The following is a 19,152-nucleotide window of genomic DNA, read 5'->3' on the forward strand; positions in this document are numbered from 1 at the left end:
CCATCACTCATCCTGGAACCTTAATCACACGGTGATCAGAACTGTCATAAACAATTTTGCATATGGAAGAAATGTAGCTACTCCATTTCATGGAATTTTGTTGGGAAGGCATAAAACAAAAGAGATCAAACAGAATATTTATTATGATGAATGATTTGTCTAATTACAGAATAAAACAAATGTTAAAAGACCTGAGCAGAGCCAATAAAAGATACCAGTTGAGAAACTACTCTCTATTGTTAAAATCTGCAATATTCACTAGCAGAATGTTTTTACTATTTTACTTCTTCCAAATTACAGTATTTGCCAGGGTATTCAAATAGAGTGAAATTCATACTAGGATGACAAAATAACTCTGTCATTCATGCCATTATTTCTCTCCCAAATAGCAGAAAATGTAATCTCTCCATCTTAAAAACATCTGAAATGCATATATATATATATATATATATGTATGTATATATTTATAGGAAAGATATAGAAAAAGACAGTAGTGCATAGATGAAAAAAGACAAAAGATAATAATTTAAAAATATGCATCAGACAATGGATACCTGATAATGAAAAGTACTGAAATGATCAAGTGTAAGTCTGGGTTCCTGTTAATACAAGAATGATTTAATATCAAATATTTTAGAGATCTCTTCTCAAGGGTAAAAGCATGTTCCAAAACCTATTACATTTAATTTAGTATTTGCTGATACAAGAATCTTTCAATTGTTCCCCACTTTCTTGCTTCAGCCAGTACAGGGAACAAAACTTGTTATCATTATGTTTGCTTCAGAGCTGATTTCAGAAATTTACAGTATTTTCCCACATCAGCCTGGGGAGAACACAATATATGTCCCATTGGACTCAAACTCAGCATCTTACTCTCATGCCTTTGGACCTCTAAGGTAGCCCTCAGTTACTTTTTTTTTTTTTTTTCCCTAATGTCTCTAGCATGTAAAACTCTGATTTTGTTTTCTTAGAAGACCACCCATCAGGTTTTCCCCTTCACTTTTCCAAAGCTGTTTCTCATTGGGAATAATGTGTTTTCCCTTATATGTACCAGCCAGGAAAGGCTTTCATTAATATGTCTAGTACTGAAAATGTCTGTGTTCGTTTTCACAAATAATTTCAAAGACAGTGAAATGTTTCTACATCTCTTTCCCTGTTGGTGGTATTCCAAAATGTTAAACACACACAATAATATATGTAATATAGCTTCTGATAATGTTTATGACAACTGGAGACAATTAAACCCAACTGTCAAGAATTGGATGTACTTCATCCAAACACAAGCAGAAGCTTTGACTGTCTGTGAGTCTAATTTTGAAAAGTCACATTTGCACAAATGCACCTTTGGAGATGATTGGGAAGTAAAAATTATATATACAGTAACTTATACCATTTCTCCACTAAAAGAATGCCGTTCTCTCAAATGTTATCACTCATCATACAATTATTATGTCTGGGATAAAATTTATCTATGCAGAACACAAAAGTATGTTTTACATAGCATCTACATCCTGCTTCGGCTTTATCTCAAGAATTTGTGATGAACAGTCTTAACAATGTGGCAAAGCAAATCATCACCTTTTAGGACTACTAGCTTAGTATACTTGATGATATGTTGTGATAGGACTCTTAAGTCAGGCAAAGTTTTGTGATGAACCTAACTTTTTCTTAGAGTGAATTAAAATAAATAAATAAATAAATAAAATAAAACCTCCAAACCCAGACAAAGGTCAGAGATCTTAAGTGAATTAAATTAAAGTGAGATCATTTGAATTCTCCCCCCTTCCCACTGTATCTTTCAGATCAAGTTTCTGTTCCCAGTCAGCACACGTTAGCTGGAACAATCTCCTTTTCCATTGCTTTCTGGGTTTGCTGCCTGCTTTTCTCTGTCCGTTCATGCCTCCCTTTTTTTCACTTCCCTCAGCCACTCTCAGCTGGTGGCATGAATATAGACATCCTCATCTCAAGGAAATAAAAGCCTTCCTTCCAGAGGATTCTCTCTCATCTTCAGCTCAGTAGTTCACACAAAGTGAGCTCATGCAATCTTTTCTTACCTATATCACTATGACTTTTTTTTTTTTTATCATGTATTGTATATAAAATATAATGATCATGCAGTCAAAACAAAAGCAACATCAACAACAAAAACCTAAACATGGGAGAGTTGCTTGATGTGAATTTATTTCAAATCTGTGTAGGTCCATTAAACAAAATAGCCTCTCAGACTAACACTTCGTATGTGGAGTTTTCCACAGACAAAATGTACGTTAAAAAGTGTTCATAAAATATGTACTTCTTTTAAAATTGCTGTATGTCTTCAAAAGCTTATGGCTCAAAGTTCTATTTCTAAATAGGACTTTCAAGTGAACAGAAGCTAATCATATCCACATAAGACACCTGCTCTCTTTCCTTTTGACCTGTAAGAAATAATAAAATGAGCAGATTTTCCTTTTTTTTTTTTTTTTCTGTTTTAATAATAGGACACTTAACAGGGTGGTCTGTGCCTTTCAGTCCTATAGCAGTTGTTCAGAGAGCAAGAAGGTGGGGCTCAACTCCACTGCCCATATTCGATTATCAGAGCCAGCTGGAAAGGGGTCAAATGGTGCCTATAAAGGATTGAGAAACGTCAGCTGTAAAAAATAGCAGGAGGTAGTTTGGCTCCTGTGATTGGTCTTGAATTAGTAGCAGAAGACTAAAAGAAAAAGCAGTAAAGATCCTACAAGTTGTTTAGTAAAGAAGATTAATTTTCTTTTCTGCATGTGTGTATATGTATGTACATGTGGGTGGGTTGGTCAATCAGTCTTTGAGACTCTGGGTTTCAGCCATAAAACATTTGCATAAGGAAAATGTCTGAAAGAGGTACAAGAATGCTGTCTGTCCCTTCTTGCCTAGAAAAGCAGACCAATTAAAATGCTTAAAATCTGTGGTGCTCTTTCTACTTAACAACCGCAAGGTTTGGAATGGACTTCACATGCATAAGGAAAAAAAAAAAAAAAAAAAAAAAAAAAAAGCATGCACCTGCAGTAGGAATTTCAGAAGGGATTAATAACTTTGGGTGCTGAAACTTTTGATGCCCCTCCTGAAAATCTTAAAACCTGATTTCTTTCCCCTCCCCCCCCCCCCCCCCCCCCCTTCTCCCCTTCTGGTGTATGTTCTACAATGCGAGAAAGTAAGCTTAAAAAAGCAAAAACTTTGACATTAAATCATTTAATTCATACTTTTGTAGCTTAGAGAAAAGCTCTGTATCTTTTCTACATACGATGCTAAACAGCTTAGTCTTTTTAACAGAATTTTAATTAGGAACTTCTATGCAGAATGCTGTTCTGTGCAGATGATAAAACTACAAAAATACAGTTGTTTCTGTATCTCTGGAAAGTGTTGATAGACATTCAACAGAAGTGTTTTGAGAACAATATGTTAATATCACTCTAATTCTCCCATAACTAAGAGTATTTTCTTCAGCTGTTGTACATTAAAGGCAATAGTTTAGTGGTGTGCATATGCTTCACATGAAATAGAGAAAATATCAGATTTAAATAAATCTGATTTTTAGAACATTTTCATTTATAGCCCAGAGATGACTGGATTAGTAGGATGTTCACAGGGCTAGTGTAATGATTACTAAGGCTTTAGGGGAACTGGAATGCTAATTTGTTTTGTACTCTTAGGACACTGTTATTTTCCCAAGTAATCAATTAGGATCAGATTAAGAAAAGATAGAATCCATAGAAGTACCTTTTCTGAATTCTTCCTCTGTTCACTTTTATTATAGTTTATGTTGGTGTCATTCAACCTAGCTCTGAGTGTACATCAAGTTTAGTTCTTGCTTTCATAGCTCCTTGAAGTAATACACGTGTCTTCTAATTACTTCCCTGGGCTTTGTTCAGATTTTAACACAAGAGAGATAAGGTCTGAATTTTTCCTTTAGCCTGACAAGAACAGTAGCAGGGTTGGGGAAGAATCATAGAATGGTTTGGGTTGGAAGGAACCTTAAAGATCATCTAGTTCCAACCCCCGAAGTGTATCCCAAGATGGCAAATCAGACAACAGCTATTGTATCATTTAGGGGCGGGGAAGTTAAGGGAAAACCTTACAAACATTGTTCTCTTTAGCTGATAATGTATTTAATCTTAAGTCATTGACAGTTCAGGTTACAGAAGATCAACACTTGTATTTCTGAGATATTAAAACTTTTTTTTATTTTTCTTATTACTTTAATCACAGAATCGTCTGGGTTGGAAGAGACCTCCAAGATCACCTAGTCCAACCTCTGTGTTACTGACCTAACACTAACCAGTCCTCCATTAAAAGATATCACAAAGCTCTACACCTAAAAGTCTTTTAAAGACCTCCAGGGATGGTGACTCCACCACTTCCCTGGGCAGCCCATTCCAATGCCTAACAACCCTCTTGGTAAAGAAGTTCTTCCTAATATCCAACCTAAACCTCCCCTGGTGCAACTTCAGCTCATTCCCCCTCGTCCTGTTGCCAGGCACGTGGGAGAATAGACCAATCCCCACCTCGCTACAACCTCCTTTAAGGTACCTATAGCGAACAATAAGGTTGACCCTGAGCCTCCTTTTCTCCAGGCTGAACAAACCCAGCTCCCTCAGCAGCTCCTCGTAAGACTCATTCTCCAGACCCCTCACCAGCTTTGGTGCCCTTCTCTGGACTTGCTTGAGCACCTCAATGTCCTTCTTGTAGTGAGGGGCCTAAAACTGAACACAGTTCTCGAGGTGTGGCCTCACCAGAGCCGAGTACAGGGGGACAATCACTTCCCTAGCCCTGCTAGCCACACTGCTTCTTATACAAGCCAGGATGCTGTTGGCCTTCTTGGCCACCTGAGCACACTGCTGGCTCATATTCAGCCGACTATCAACCAATACTCCCAGCTCCTTCTCTGCCTGGCAGCTCTCCAACCACTCATCTTGCAGCCTGTAGCTCTGCTTGGGGTTGTTGTGCCCCAGGTGCAGGACCCAGCACTTGGCCTTGTTGAACTTCATACAGTTGACTTCAGCCCATCGGTGTAGCCTATCCAGATCCTCCTGCAGAGCCTTTCTACCCTCGAGCAGATCGACACACGCACCTAACTTGGTGTCATCTGCGATCTTACTGAGGGTGCACTCGATCCCCTCATCCAGATCATCGATAAAGATATTAAAGAGGACTGGCCCCAGTACTGAGCCCTGGGGGATGCCACTAGTGACTGGCCTCCAGCTGGATTTGACTCCATTCACAATTCTTTGGGCCCGGCTATCCAGCCAGTTTTTAACCCAACAAAGTGTATGCCAGTCTAAGCCGTGAACAGCCAGTTTCTTGAGGAGAATGTTGTAGGGAATGGTGTCAAAGGCCTTACTGAAGTCAAGGTAGACCACATCTGTGCGTGTTGTCTTAAGTTTGACAGGTGACGTGGGAAAGTTCACAATACTGGTTTCTTCCACTGAATGGGGTTATGTTTGCATCTTTTTAAATCTGGAGGGTAGACTGTCTTTCAACAAACTTTTTTGTAATACATTTCTATAAGGAAAGAAGCCTGTAATCTCATTTACCATTGTCTTATTTGAAAAAAAAAAAAGCACTGTTCATCCTGTGTCAATCACTTTTACAAGGTCTGAGCACCTCAAGAGAGCTGTAAGTCATGATCCAAACACAGAAACTTTTTTTTTTTTTATTTTCTATAGTTATACTTACATGTAACAAGCAAGACATAGCATAATTTTACGTGAGAATGTTACTAACTGATTTGCCAAGGAATGTTAGGTATTGTGAAAGCACATATAAAACACAAGATGTATTCTCCAAATTCGTAGGATCCCAGAGTATCTGCCATAAGGAATTTAACAGTGTTAACCATCACAATACATGTGTTCCAAAGAGAAATCTTAAATTTGAGATGTTCAGTAAAATGGACCGACTGCAGATAAAGCTGGTTTTAGTTCCATTTGGACTTTATCTTTCATGGATGAATTCCACGCAGAGAGCTTTGAAAAGTCTGTACGTAGCTTTTTCCCTTTCCTTCCCCAACACCTTCTCTCTTTAGCACCTCTTGGTGCAAGAGTATATTCAATGTCTCGGAGGAGGAAAGTGCAGCCCAGGGTGTTTGTACTCATGTGATACACATCAGGCAGTGGTAAATTTGTCAAATTGCCAGTGGAATTTATGCACCAGTGCCTGGAAGGTCCATTTACATGAGCAGTGCTCTCAATAGTGAGTTGTGGAAAGTCTTAAATATTTTTCATTTAGCTTGTTTTCTTGCAGCTTTTCAGGAAAGAAGGAGGGGGAGGGGGTTGAATAGATGGAGAGGAGGAAATTCATACAGTCTGAAGTTAGTGTAGGAAGGTGAAATGTTTTTTCCAATGAAGGGAGCAAGGCTCTGTTAGAGTTTGAAGTTAGGTGATCTCAGCTACTTCATTATGAGCCTGACATTCTGATCAATTTTCCTTGGCTGCAGTTAGCCTTTGTGAATACCCACATATGTGTCTGAGTAGACCTGTGAGGCCAAAAAGTGCATAGTTCTTATGTCTAGCTTCTAGGCATGGCCAACGTGACATCTGTGTTACAGCACTCTGGCTAATGTCAGATCAGGTTCCCTGGCATGTGCTCTTACTTGCTGTTTTTTTGCCATAGGGTTGTACACTCAATGCTCCACACCTGTGCTATATGATATTCCTATAGCACTGCAACACTGAATGTCCTCTCTCTGAATAATTATTATCCCCCTCCCCTTTTCCTATTGAAGATTAACTGAGTGGACTAAAGCATGCTATAGTGTTTCAAAAATTAAAAACAATTTGATTCAATATCTTGTGACTAGGCTTTCCTTTATATGGAGATGTAACTTCATTCCAATAAAAATAGATTCATATGGAGGGTTGTTGTTTTGTTTTGTTTTGTTTTCTATTAATGAGACAATCCTAACAAACTGCAGTTGCAAACCAATATGACTTCATTTAATTACAGCAAAGATTTCTATTTTATACAAGAGCAATACGACTGTGTTTCATCATAAGCCTCCTGCCATGCACTTTCCTAAATCATACTTTCCTAAATCATACTGAATTTAGAATGTTCTTGTTATATAAACAAGGCTTTGAATACTTTAAAGCAATGTTCTGGTATTTTTCCTATTTATTTTTCAAAACATATAGGTAAACCTTTATGTTTTATCTGTCAATTAGTTGTTAAAATATAAAATTGTTTTCCTTTAGGAGTATCAAAGAAAACATCAATCAAACCAGATCATTCTGCTTTGACCATTAAGCACTTATTGTTGTGTGAGGTAAGTTCTTTTTTTTTTATTTAGTTGTTTAACATAGTTTTAATTGTTATAGCCATATAGCCATTCTGTGTGAAATTACTATGTTGCTTAAAGATCCTAACACTTTGAAATTTATGCACAGGATTTGAATGTTACGTTTGATTATTTTGCTGTTAAAACCTCAGCTATATGTTCATGTAGACACAGCTGATTTGATGGACACAGATAGACACCATGGCTATATTAAGGCATAGGTGCAGTCCATGATGTGCCCTACATTTCTGGCCTTGTATGTGACCTGACAATATCATACCTGCTTATTGAGGCGAGACCTGTCTGATCAGGGTTGCTTCTGAATACTTTGCTTTTCTTTGGGGAATTTCAGTTGGTAGGCATACCAGTGTCCCTCCCTCATGCAAACTGGGTGTAAAGGCTATGATACTCCTGTTTCAGGGTTCTGGACATGGCCAGAGAATGCCATGTAGCATTTGTTGAGATGTGCAGACAGTAGGTACGTTTCAGCTTTGGTCTATTTTCACTGCAGTTGCAGTGAAAATGCTATTGTCATACCCAATAGAACTTTTGTGCAAGGGGAAGCAACATTTTCAAGAGTTTGCTCTTTCAAGTTAAGCTCTTGGATGTCTGAAATAATTTCAGGTGTAAGAACTCAGATACCACAGCTATGATTCATTTGAGAAGCAAAAACTTTGAAGGTGGAAACTTCAAATAGGAAGGGAAAACCATAAGCCTTTTAATACCCTCATAAAACCTGTATTTACCTGGAGATTCATTACTGAGTACTATTGGAATTTTTAATATTCCCATTGTTATAGGAATTGTGGCCAATTATGTGGTAATTTTTACTTGTATAGACCCTAAAGTACTTTTGATCACTAATCATTTAGGCTCTTCTCAAAAAGGTAGGCTTTCAGTACTAGTTTAATTCAGATACTCTGAGATATTTTCTCAGTCACTATGCAAATGAAACCTAAAGCTAGATGATATGAATATTTGTTTGGAGTCATGTCTTTGCAATACATGCTTTGACAGAAGGCCTAAAGCACTTCCTTTCTTGAAGAATTTTGTTTGTCACTCTATGTATCAGCTGCTGCACATGGAGCAAAGTGCACAAAGGTTTTCTCATAGTCCTGTCCTTTTCGCCTGGAGTTACAGTCACAGAGGGAGAAAAAGGAGGGGAGATTTCTCACTCCCTTGCACAGCCAAGAAATAACTATGATAATTTAGCCTTTAGTGTTTAAGTCATGGTCTAATGCTGCTGAATCTAACTGAGCTTGGCATCATTTGAAGGAGCTTGCTGAAGTGTAAAAGACACTGAAGTGGCTATGATTAAAAAGTACTGAAAAATTATAGACCACACTGCAAGAGGCCCTTATTCAGGTGGATGAGGTCAAGGCAGGTTAACACACAAGGAGCACTGTTGCAGTTGATGCTTGTGTACCTTAGGCAAAGATATATTAAGAATTGTTTCATTGAGTGTATCTTGTTTTTCACCTTACTGACAAGACTACAATTGGCAAAACAAATTTTAGAATCATAAAATTTGATCTTGCTGTTCATGTTTTGAGAAGGCGTTATGCATTGGCAGGAGTCCCTCCCTCTGTACTCTCTCCCTTTGATGTCCGTTTTTTATTCCTTGCTGAGAACCTGGGCAATAAGAGAAGTAAAATAGAGTATGGGGTATCTGATGTGACCCAACAGAAAACTCAGGTGACCAAAGTTCTAAAGATATGATAAAATTTAGGGAGGCTCCTGCTTTCTTGAGAACCTGTTCCCATATCTTAATATATACATATCTTTTTGCACCTATAAGAAATACAAAATAAGGGTTTTACTTAGGGTTCATTTAAAAGTAAAAACAGCAAGTGGTGAACTTCCAAGTTAACTGCATGCTTCAGGATGGGATAAATGTTATTTTCAACACTGGAACTATGATTGACCCCAATGTATAAAGATAAATATTTTTTGATACTCAGTAATATTTTAGTCCCATTGTCATGGCTGTATCCCAGACTATACATGAAAGTTAAGTATCTGTTTTCTTTTTTTGGCATACAATGATCTCCCAATTTTTCCAATCTAAATTGCCCTCCAGGGCACTGATAAAACAAGTCATGGCTCGTAAAGTAAATTTCCTGTGTACTAATTGAAAATGGTTTCAAATTTATTAGGGCTTCAATCATCTTCCCAATATCTGATGCTTGTGTTCCCAGTAGCCAACATGACTATTAATATATTTACCTGAAAGATATTAAAAATAGTCCTCAGGTATTTTTAAAGGGAAAGGAGGGGAAAAAAATAACAACACCAAGAAAAAATATCTCATATAGTTGAATGTGGTTTAAAACAACATCTGAAACTGAGTGTTCATGAAATAACTGTCCTATATATGTTCCCAAACACTGTCTTTAATGTATGATCTATGAGAATTTGCTGGTAGCACCAGTTCAAAATGGTAGAAAAGTCATAGAAGCAAGGACATTGGTTTCTCCTGCCTTGATAAGTTTGTCTTTGTCCTTTATAAGCTACAGGAGACAAAGGGAAAGGGCTGTTGAAATGTTCTGGCTTTCTCTGCTTCCCAACTACACCACAAAGTACAAGTGCTATGTAAACCATCCCCCAAAACCCACAGAGAGTCTGCCTTCTGCTCAGTGCTTCCTCTCTCCAAAATACTGTACTGGGAGGGAGGGCACTTGTCAGATTTCCTGGCACTGCAATTCATAGCATTTCATAGTTCCTTTAGCAAGAGAACCGCAACCTCTTGTACAGACTGAATTAATAATATGACAAAAGCATTTGGCATCCACGTGGATGAGGACTGGCTGAAAAATTAAAACTGGTTTCTGAAAGATTTTAGGGTTGAGGAATTTGTTTTATATTCTTCATTGTGTTGATAAATTGTATATTTAAAAAAAAAAAAAAAAAAGTAGGAAAAAAATCTCATTTTTCTAATCATGCTGATATGTTGTGAATGCTCAAAGATAGGTCAATAGTTATGACTCTCACCTGTAATTAAAAAGCAAAAACAAACCAAAACCTTTTTACTCTTGAGTCTCAGGCAAATCCTAGGATAAAAGCAGTCTCTTTTCATTGTTTTTGTTGCAACTGTTTAGTTTTGTGAAAATACTTAAACATTGGGCCAGAGTCTGGCTGGCTTGGATGGGATAAAGGAAAGAAGTTTCTATAGAGAATGATTCAATATCTCAAAAGATGTAGAAGACTGACTGCAGTTTTATTTTATTTTTCCTTCTTTGGTTCAAGGTAATCGCTAAAAAAGGGAATGGTGGAAAGTTCTGTCTGTGAAGCATCTCCAAGGATGATGCTCTTTGTACATGGAGACATATTCTTGGAGAGACACAGTCTTTATTATTGTTGTTCCACGCATACAAATTATTTTCACTGGACCGTACATAACATTCATGCATAAATTCCATGCTCTCATGTTTTGTCTAAGTAAAAGGAGAGTCAAGACAGTTGGGATATTCCATGAAGGATCTATCTGCAAAATATTTCAAATAAAAATGTTATTGAAAATTATTAGTTTTCACTAGAGAGAAAATAAAATAATCTGACAATTATAATTTTTGGACAGAAAAAGACCATTTTGGAGAACTCCCAACCAGCTATAACGTAGATGGCCTTTGTTTGTATGTGCCCCGAAAATCATGGTGCAAAACAGCAATCCTAGGTTGATGACTTCTAGTGCTGACAATTGTTTGTACGTGCTGCTGTACCTACCATATCTTTCGCACCACTACTTTTCTAATCTCAACACAAGAAACTGTACTCAAAGTCTCCAATTTCTGTTTTATTTAGCTCCAAACCTAAATGCCATGGTTTGAGCTTCTTTCCGTTTACAGAGATATATTCTCAACTAGTATATCTAGGGGGACTACAATAATATTTGCTAGCTATTCTGTCCAGCCACAGTTTCTCTGTCAAGACTCAAGTTCATGGCAAAGACAACAGAAGACCAGAGGAGCAACAGTTGCAATGCTATAAACTAATTCCCAGATGCAGAAAAGACTTGTTGTAATGGCTGTATTGTACATATGGAAATTAAGTCTAAACATACTGCAGTCCCCATACATTCGTGAGCCAATTATAATGTCAGTCATGGCAGCAACATATTAGATACTGTGTTTCTCCTTCTGTTCTCTGTATTCATATTTTTTTGATATATTCATGATTTATTGAAAGAACAAAAATATAACATAGATATTTCTCCATCATTTGCTTCCTGTTATGCTTAAGGCTATTCTAAACATAATCTCAATCACTGAGATATAAAATGAACTTCAGTAATTCTTTCAAATTATTCTAAGCAGTAGTTGCACTTTTTCAGTCTTTCAGACTAATATTGTCCTATAAATCTGTAATGGATAATTTGTCATTTTACAAATGTTAGAATATAAAGTCTGTGTTTTATGCAGATATATTTTTTTTCTTGTCAGGATTGTACTCCAGAAAGATGGAGTACAGCATAATGATGTGATTATAAAATCTGTCAATAGTCTGATATCTCTAATGGAAAAAGTCTTGCTACCCATTCTGTACTTTCTGCTAGATATGAGCCTAGCTTTGATGTTCAAGCAAAAATCATTTCATCACAGCTTATACAGAAACAAGAACAGGTCTGATTTTCAGGTTTCTTTCACATTTTCACATTACTATGAGAGAATAAAAGCTTCAAAGTAAATAAATTACATTTTTTGACCATTTACAGTGTTTGAAGAGTATAAAGCATTTTTTTGTTATTTTTGTTTGTTTCTTTAATTTTACTTTGAAAATCTAGATCATAAAAATTGAGTCTTCTAATAGAGGTTATTATATACTCATTAAGGAAAGTACAAGTTTCACTTCTGTTTAAATGTTCAATTTCTTCATTATCTTTCCCCCTACAAAGGAGGTAAAACATTGTTTTGGAGAGCAATGAAGTTGTAAGAAGAAAGTGTCAGAATTACTTACCTACATAGTAACATTCCTTGATGAGCAGGGCTGTTGTACTCAGACTGCTATCTTACAGTGAAATTTACCTTTATCAATGAAAGGTGGGGTTTTTTGTTTGTTTGTTGTTATTGTTGTTTTGTTTCATTTTGGTTTGTTTTCAGTTGTTTGTTTGTTTGTTTTTGTCTGGAAGAGAGAAATATTCTTGCACCAAACCCATCGTGTTATTTACCCAACATGTAAGTTATAGAAAATGCTGGAACTGAATGGTTTTCTTACGCTCAGTGACTTCTGTTTCTGAGGTTTCCACCAGTTCCATTTCAAATGTTAATGCTTTGTATTTGGGTTACAAAATGCTGTCAAATATCTGCCAGTCCTTACACATTGTGCATCTAAAGTACTGTCTTCTCCATGCAAGTCTTTGATAAGCCAATACAAATAGGAAAAATAATAAATGGTAAGAAAAATACTGTATTTGTGCATAGGATTATTTATTTTGGCTAGTGATCAGAAAACTGAAAAGAAAAAAAAAAAAGTAGTATGTACAGGGAAAGTGAGGTCATTGATTTCCCTCTCCCCTTCAATATCTTATCTTTGAATTAGTTCACTGGTTCTTATGAAGTATGCCATTGTGCAACCCCTTTTGAGCTAAGGTGATCCTGGGGGTTTTGGCCAGGGGTCCCTTATTTATTTTGTCTTTCCTTACTTTGTCCTTGTTCCAGCTGAGTGCCGCTGTTTGTTTAGGTCACATGATTGGGCTACAATTTTAGGCCTAATTATGATATTTTTATCTTTGGCCAAGACTTGAGAAATAGTAATAAGAGATGATTTTAAAGCTCCAGATCAATATCTTTTGTACCACCAGAGCCCTTTGTACTTGTTGGAAAACAATTACAAGTCGTTAGTGTACCTGAGGTACACTCTTCCTACTTCTGATTATTCGTTTACCACATTTGGTTACTTTGTTGATGGTCCTATCTGAAGCATTTACAATAGACTAAATCTCATTTCTGAAGACTCCTTGAAATGGGATGGGAAAATTACAATGACACTGAGCATTCTCAGTAGCAGATGAGTTTGGTTTCGTGGGTTTGGTCTCTAGTAGTGTTTATAATTCAATTACCCTTAATATTATGAGATTCATTGAAAGAAAACTCCTGTTAAGATAAATAAAGAATAGAGTTTATCCCCATATATCATAGGAAAATAGGTAGACACCACTTCAAAATATTTTAGTATTTGGAAGCAACATTTAAGAATATTAAAAATTGCTCTGAGTTCAGTTCCTTAAGCACTTCTATTTGTTTCAGCAGGGGGCCAAATATTTTGGAATTTGAGTTGCATACTAATACTGAGTAGAGAACTCCTAAGAAAATAAGCTATACCTTACCCTATTACTTTAGAGCTCTCCCAGAACGTTTTCCCCAATGGTGAGAAAAACAAACAAACGAGAAAAAAAAAAATAATCCATATAACTTTCAAAATAGCATAGCATATTTTAAAGATAAATTAGGCACAAATGAAAATGGATAAAATAACTAAAGAAAAAACTATATATTCCAATTTATAACTTAAATGTCTAAAAAGTTGCTCAGATTAACTACTAGATTTATCGCTGTATTGTGTTTCCTTTTGTTTCTGCATTCCTATGCTAGGAGTTAGGCCTGAGAGAGGGGAAAGCTATACTTTTAGCCTAGCCAGGAGCTAAATAGCTATCAGTCTATCTGAACATTCCTCCTTTGTTGAAGGCAAACCTCACTCTAATAGAAAATCTCAGCTATGTCCCAGGACAATGCTACTTCAAAGGTCAATACATCATTCATGTGTAAACTTCAGGGACATAGTAAAAATGACATTTGAAACCATAAGCCACAATGTTGCCTTGGGATTTTTATTTTGTTTATTTATTTAGCATGTAACCAAGATGGAATGGAAAGAGTCATACGATCAGAAACGAAATAGGGACTCAACGAAGAAATGAAGAGAGAAACTTACAAAGGGGAGAAAAAGTAAAGCAGTTAATGCAAAGAAAAAATGTTTCTAAAAAGCCAAAAGAACATTAGTTGCTATCCTGTTCTCAATATATGGTAGCTTAATTCAAGGGGGAAATATAGGTTTTTAGGAATGTCAGCATGAAGATAAACATCACACTAGTAGGTCAAAGGGTTGGAGAAGAGGATATGTTCACCACATTTTCTGGCTTTCTGCCCTACCTATGAAGCTGAGCATAGTTGTACAACAAGTTATATGTGGTTATGATAATCATATTTAGAGACATATTGACTATTTTGTTATTAAAAACAGTACATGTGTATCTCTCCAGGAGCAAATGCAGATTTGCCTCTAAGCCAGCTGACACACCAGAATGGAAACCTGGACTGTCCCTTACTCAGCTGCACAGAGATTCTTTTTTCACTACCTTCTATTTTGAGTCAGTGTAGGATGAACTTAACAGTTACTTAATTTGTACTGACTGCTTTGAAGAACAACCTGGATAAACTGTATGATTTTTGGACAGGTCTTCATCATTCTTTAACCAATACAGTGTTAAGTTACTTTTTTCTGCACTTGTTTTTTTTTTTTTTTTTTTTTTTTGGTTGTTGTTCTTTTAGTATTATTTCTTAGATTTACCTAATTTTATCTACTTCATAAGGTAATGAAAAATAGAGATATGTTTTTTTGGTACTGAGATAGAAGTTAAATATTTCTGTACATTTCTATATACTCTGTCCTACCATATACAATATATGTTGCATATAAATGTGTCAGTTATCTCAAAAAAAAAAAAAAAAAAAAAAAAAAAAAAAAAAAAAAAAAAGGCATCTGTGCCTGTGCCTTTTGGAATTCAATAGGGAAGATTCAAACTGAGATACTAACCTGTCCCAGAAGATGTCCCTGTAATTTGACATAGGTCTGATGTTGTTCTAAAACTGGATTTACCTTTATCTGTTGATTTGAATCTATCTTCTCTTTCTTCAGTCTGAAACATGCTTGTATAATCACAGAATCACAGAACTGTAGGGGTTGGAAGGGACCTCAAAAGATCATCGGGTCCAAACCCCCTGCCAAAACAGGTTCCTCAGAGCAGGCTGACCAGGTAGGCGTCCAGACAGGCCTTGAATATCTCCAGAGAAGGAGACTCCACAACCTCCCTGGACAGCCTGTTCCAATGCTCCGTCACCCTCACCGTGAAGAAGTTCTTTCGCATGTCTGTGCGGAACTTCCTGTGCTCTAGCTTGTAGCCATTGCCCCTTGTCCTATCCCCACAAACCACGGAGAAGAGGTTGGCTACATCCTTCTGTCCCCCACCCCTCAGATATTTATATACATTGAGGAGATCCCCTCTCAGTCTTCTCCAGGCTGAACAGACCCAGGTCTCTCAGTCTTTCTTCATAGGGAAGATGCTCCAGGCCCCGTTTCATCTTTGTGGCCCACTGCTGGACTCTTTCCAGGAGAGCCCTGTCTTTCTTGTACCAGGGAGCCCAGAACTGGACACAGTACTCCAGGTGAGGCCTGACCAGGGCAGAGTAGAGGGGGAGGATCACCTCCCTTGACCTGCTGGCCACGTTCCTTCTAATGCATGCCAGGATCCCATTAGCCCTCTTGGCCACAAGGGCACAGTGCTGGCTCATGGTCAGCCTGTCGCCCACCCGCAGGTCCTTCTCCTCAGAGCTCCTCTCCAGCAGGTTGTCCCCCAGCCTGTACTGATATTTCAGGTTGTTCCTTCCCAGGTGCAGGACTCTACACTTGCTCTTATTAAATCTCATTTGGTGTCTTCCTGCCCATCTCTGCAGCCGGTCCAGGTCTTGCTGAATGGCAGCACAGACTTTTGGCGTGTCAGCCACACTCCTCCCAGCTTTGTGTCATTGGTGTAGTTGCTAAAGGCAGACACTATTCCCTCATCAAGGTTGTCAATGAAGATGTTGAACAAGACCGGACCCAGCACCGTCTCCTGGGGAACACCACTAGTCACAGGCCTCCAGCCAGTCTCTGCTCCGCCAATCACCACCCTCTGAGCTCAGCCAGTCAGCCAGTTCTCAACCCACCTTGCCGTCCACTCACCTATCCCACACTTTCTCAGCTTTGCTAGTAGGATGTCATGGGAGACAGTATCGAAAGCCTCGATAAAGTCAAGGTAGATGACATCCACCGCTCTCCCCCCATCTACTCAGCTGGTGATGCCATCATAGAAGGCAAAAAGGTTGGTCGAGCACAACTTCCCCTTGGTGAATCCATGCTGACTTCTCCTCATAACCTTCTTCTCTTCCAATTGCTTGGAGATGGCATCCAGAACAAGCTGCTCCAATACCTTTCCAGGGACAGAGGTGAGACTGACTGGCCTGTAGTTTCTGGGGTCCTCCTTCCTGCCCTTCTTGAAGACTGGAGTGACATTGGCTATCGTCGAGTCTTCAGGCACCTCATCCATTCTCCAGGACCTTTCAAAGATGATAGGGAGTGGTTCAGTGATCACATCTGCAGCTCCCTTAGCACATGCGGATGCATCCCATCGGGATCCATGGATTTATGTGAGTTGAGCCCACTCAGATGTTCCCGAACCACTCTCATGTCCACCGGGGGGAGCCCTCCATTTTCCAGACCCTTTGACCTATTGCCAGGGGTGAGGAGTCTCGGGGGAGTGTCCTTGAAACAAAGAAAACATTCAGTACCTCTGCCTTCTCAGCGTCTCCGTTACCAGGACAACCCCCTCATTCATCAAGGGACCCACATTACCCTAGTCTTCCTCTTGCTGTTTACATACTTGAAAAAACCCTTCTTATTTTCCTTTATCTCTTTTGCAAGCCTCATCTCTAGGTGGGCTTTAGCCTTCCTCATCGCTTCCCTGCAGGCCTTGACAACACATCTATACTCCTCCCAAGAGGACAGGCTCTTTTTTCACATTTCGTAGACCATCCTCTTCCTTTTGATCTTATTGATGAGCTCCATGCTCATCCACGCAGGTTTCCTGCCCCCCTTCCCCAATTTCCTATTCTTCGGGATGCACCAACCCTGAGCATGGAAGAAGTGCTGCTTAAATGTAGCCCAGCTCTCACAAGCACCCTTGCCTTTTAGCAACCTATCCCATGAGATACTCCCAAGCAGGTAGAGGTCAAAGTAGAGACCTGTAGTAGACCCCCACCACTGTTTCTCCCATACCAGCCCATCCCTTAATTCTTACCCCCAAGCTCTCGACTTGTCCTTCACCCTCCCCCAGCTGGAGCTGGGTACACTCTAATTGCTCCCTCACATAAAGGGCAACCCCACCCGCTCGCTTCCCCAGCCTGTCTTTCCTAAAGAGGACATAGCCCTCAATAACAGCGTTCCAGTCACACAAGCTGTCCTACCACATCTCAGTGATCGCAACGAGATCGTGGCCCCACGACCGAACACAGATCTCGAGCTCATCCTATTTCCCATGCTTCATGCATTGGTGTACAGGCACTTTAGGGAAGTAGCAGGTGCAGTTACCCCTGGGGAGATGCAAGAAGAAGATACTGGACGGGGGATGCTACCTTCTCTGAGGAGCCCTCAGACAATCCTATGGGAGATCTCAGAAGTTTCTACCTGTCTTCAACAGTGACAGTAGTGACGACTTCCCCCAGCCCTTCTCTGTCACCTTTAGCTCCCCTCACTTCCCCCATCAAATTTAGTTTAAAGCCCTGGTAGTCAGCCCAGAGAGCTTGCTCCCCAACACACTTGCGTCCCACTTGCTCAGTTGGTGTCTGTCTGTAGCCCATGTACCTGGCCTCTCAAAGGACTGCCCAAGATCAAAATACCCAAATCCCTGGTCCAGACACCACCCCCTCAGCCAGTCATTTACCTGTCCTGTTCTGCTTCTTCTATCTGCATCTCAGTCACTCAGCAGGAGGACAGAGGAGAACACTACCTGCACCCCCAAACCCCTCAAATATAAGGTATTATTTATGCACTCTCATCACTAAGTGTAATCTTACATGGACATAAAAAATACCTCCGCCTCTCATAACTAAAATCATCTAGAACAGACTTATGAGGCAGCCTGTGATTGCTTCTTCTATCCACTTTTAAAAATCACATGGAGATCAGATCTTCCCTTACCATTAGCCTTGCGGCCAGACTCTTGTTAAGATTTGTCTTTTCAATTACCAACTGCAATAAAGAACTGTCTATAATTAAGTACAATGACCAAGAAACAGAGCCTATTTTAGTAGAAATCTCTGTATCTTGTTCTAATATATATACCAAATAATTTCTGAAATTTTTGCAAAAAAATAGCATATACTGTCAACTCTACCATCAGCAAAACAGACGGTCTTCGATTTCCTTTTGCCCTTCTTGCTATCTAAATAAGAGTAGACAATTAAGAAATCAAGAAATCTCAGCTTTCATAAAGTTTATCTTCCCAGTTGGAGCAGTATGAAAGGAAGCTGCAAGGAATTAAAAATAAACAAACAAACAAACAAACAAACAAACAAACAAATAAATAAATAAATAAATAAATAAATAAATAAGAAAAATAGGGGGGGGGAAGAGAAAGATTGATTTTTTTTCCCTTAGTGAGTGTTATCAATTAGGTAAGCTGATTTGCAGTGAGGTCATCTGTCACAATTGGAAGCTAATTTGAAAATGGATTAGCTTAGAAGTAGCAATTTCTGCTCCATGGGATTCAGCAGATAATGATTTAATTTTGTAACAGACCTCATAAACTGGCTGAGATCAATGCCTACCCAATGTGTCATTAGGCACTGGGCATGGTCCAGTGGCAGCATGCACAGCTGTGGTTGCAGGGAGTTTCCCTGATGGGTTTCCTCTACTTCTTTCTCACTTTCCACAGGTGTGCTAGTTGATTATTTTGCCTCCAGGAATAAACAGGTTAGGAGAATTAGAATGGGTAAAAATGTTTTCACTTTTCTTCTGAATGAGCTTTTCAGGTGTAATATGAGTGACAGCAA

The 19,152-nt window shown here is 38.6% G+C and overlaps 1 protein-coding gene across 5 annotated transcripts in view; it reads left to right on the top strand.

The window, feature by feature from the left end:
• SEMA3A (semaphorin 3A) overlaps window positions 1–19,152 on the top strand; it is a 346,181-nt gene that overhangs the window by 88,671 nt on the left and 238,358 nt on the right. For all 5 annotated transcript variants that reach the window (XM_072026340.1, XM_038179761.2, XM_072026369.1 and 2 more), the window contains exon 2: window positions 7,209–7,279. The gene's annotated coding sequence lies outside the window, so the exon portion shown is untranslated. The remainder of the gene's footprint in view (window positions 1–7,208; window positions 7,280–19,152) is intronic.

The sequence above is a fragment of the Anas platyrhynchos genome, chromosome 1 (genome assembly GCF_047663525.1).
Source record: "Anas platyrhynchos isolate ZD024472 breed Pekin duck chromosome 1, IASCAAS_PekinDuck_T2T, whole genome shotgun sequence".
In the NCBI taxonomy this organism is placed as follows: Eukaryota; Metazoa; Chordata; class Aves; order Anseriformes; family Anatidae; genus Anas; species Anas platyrhynchos.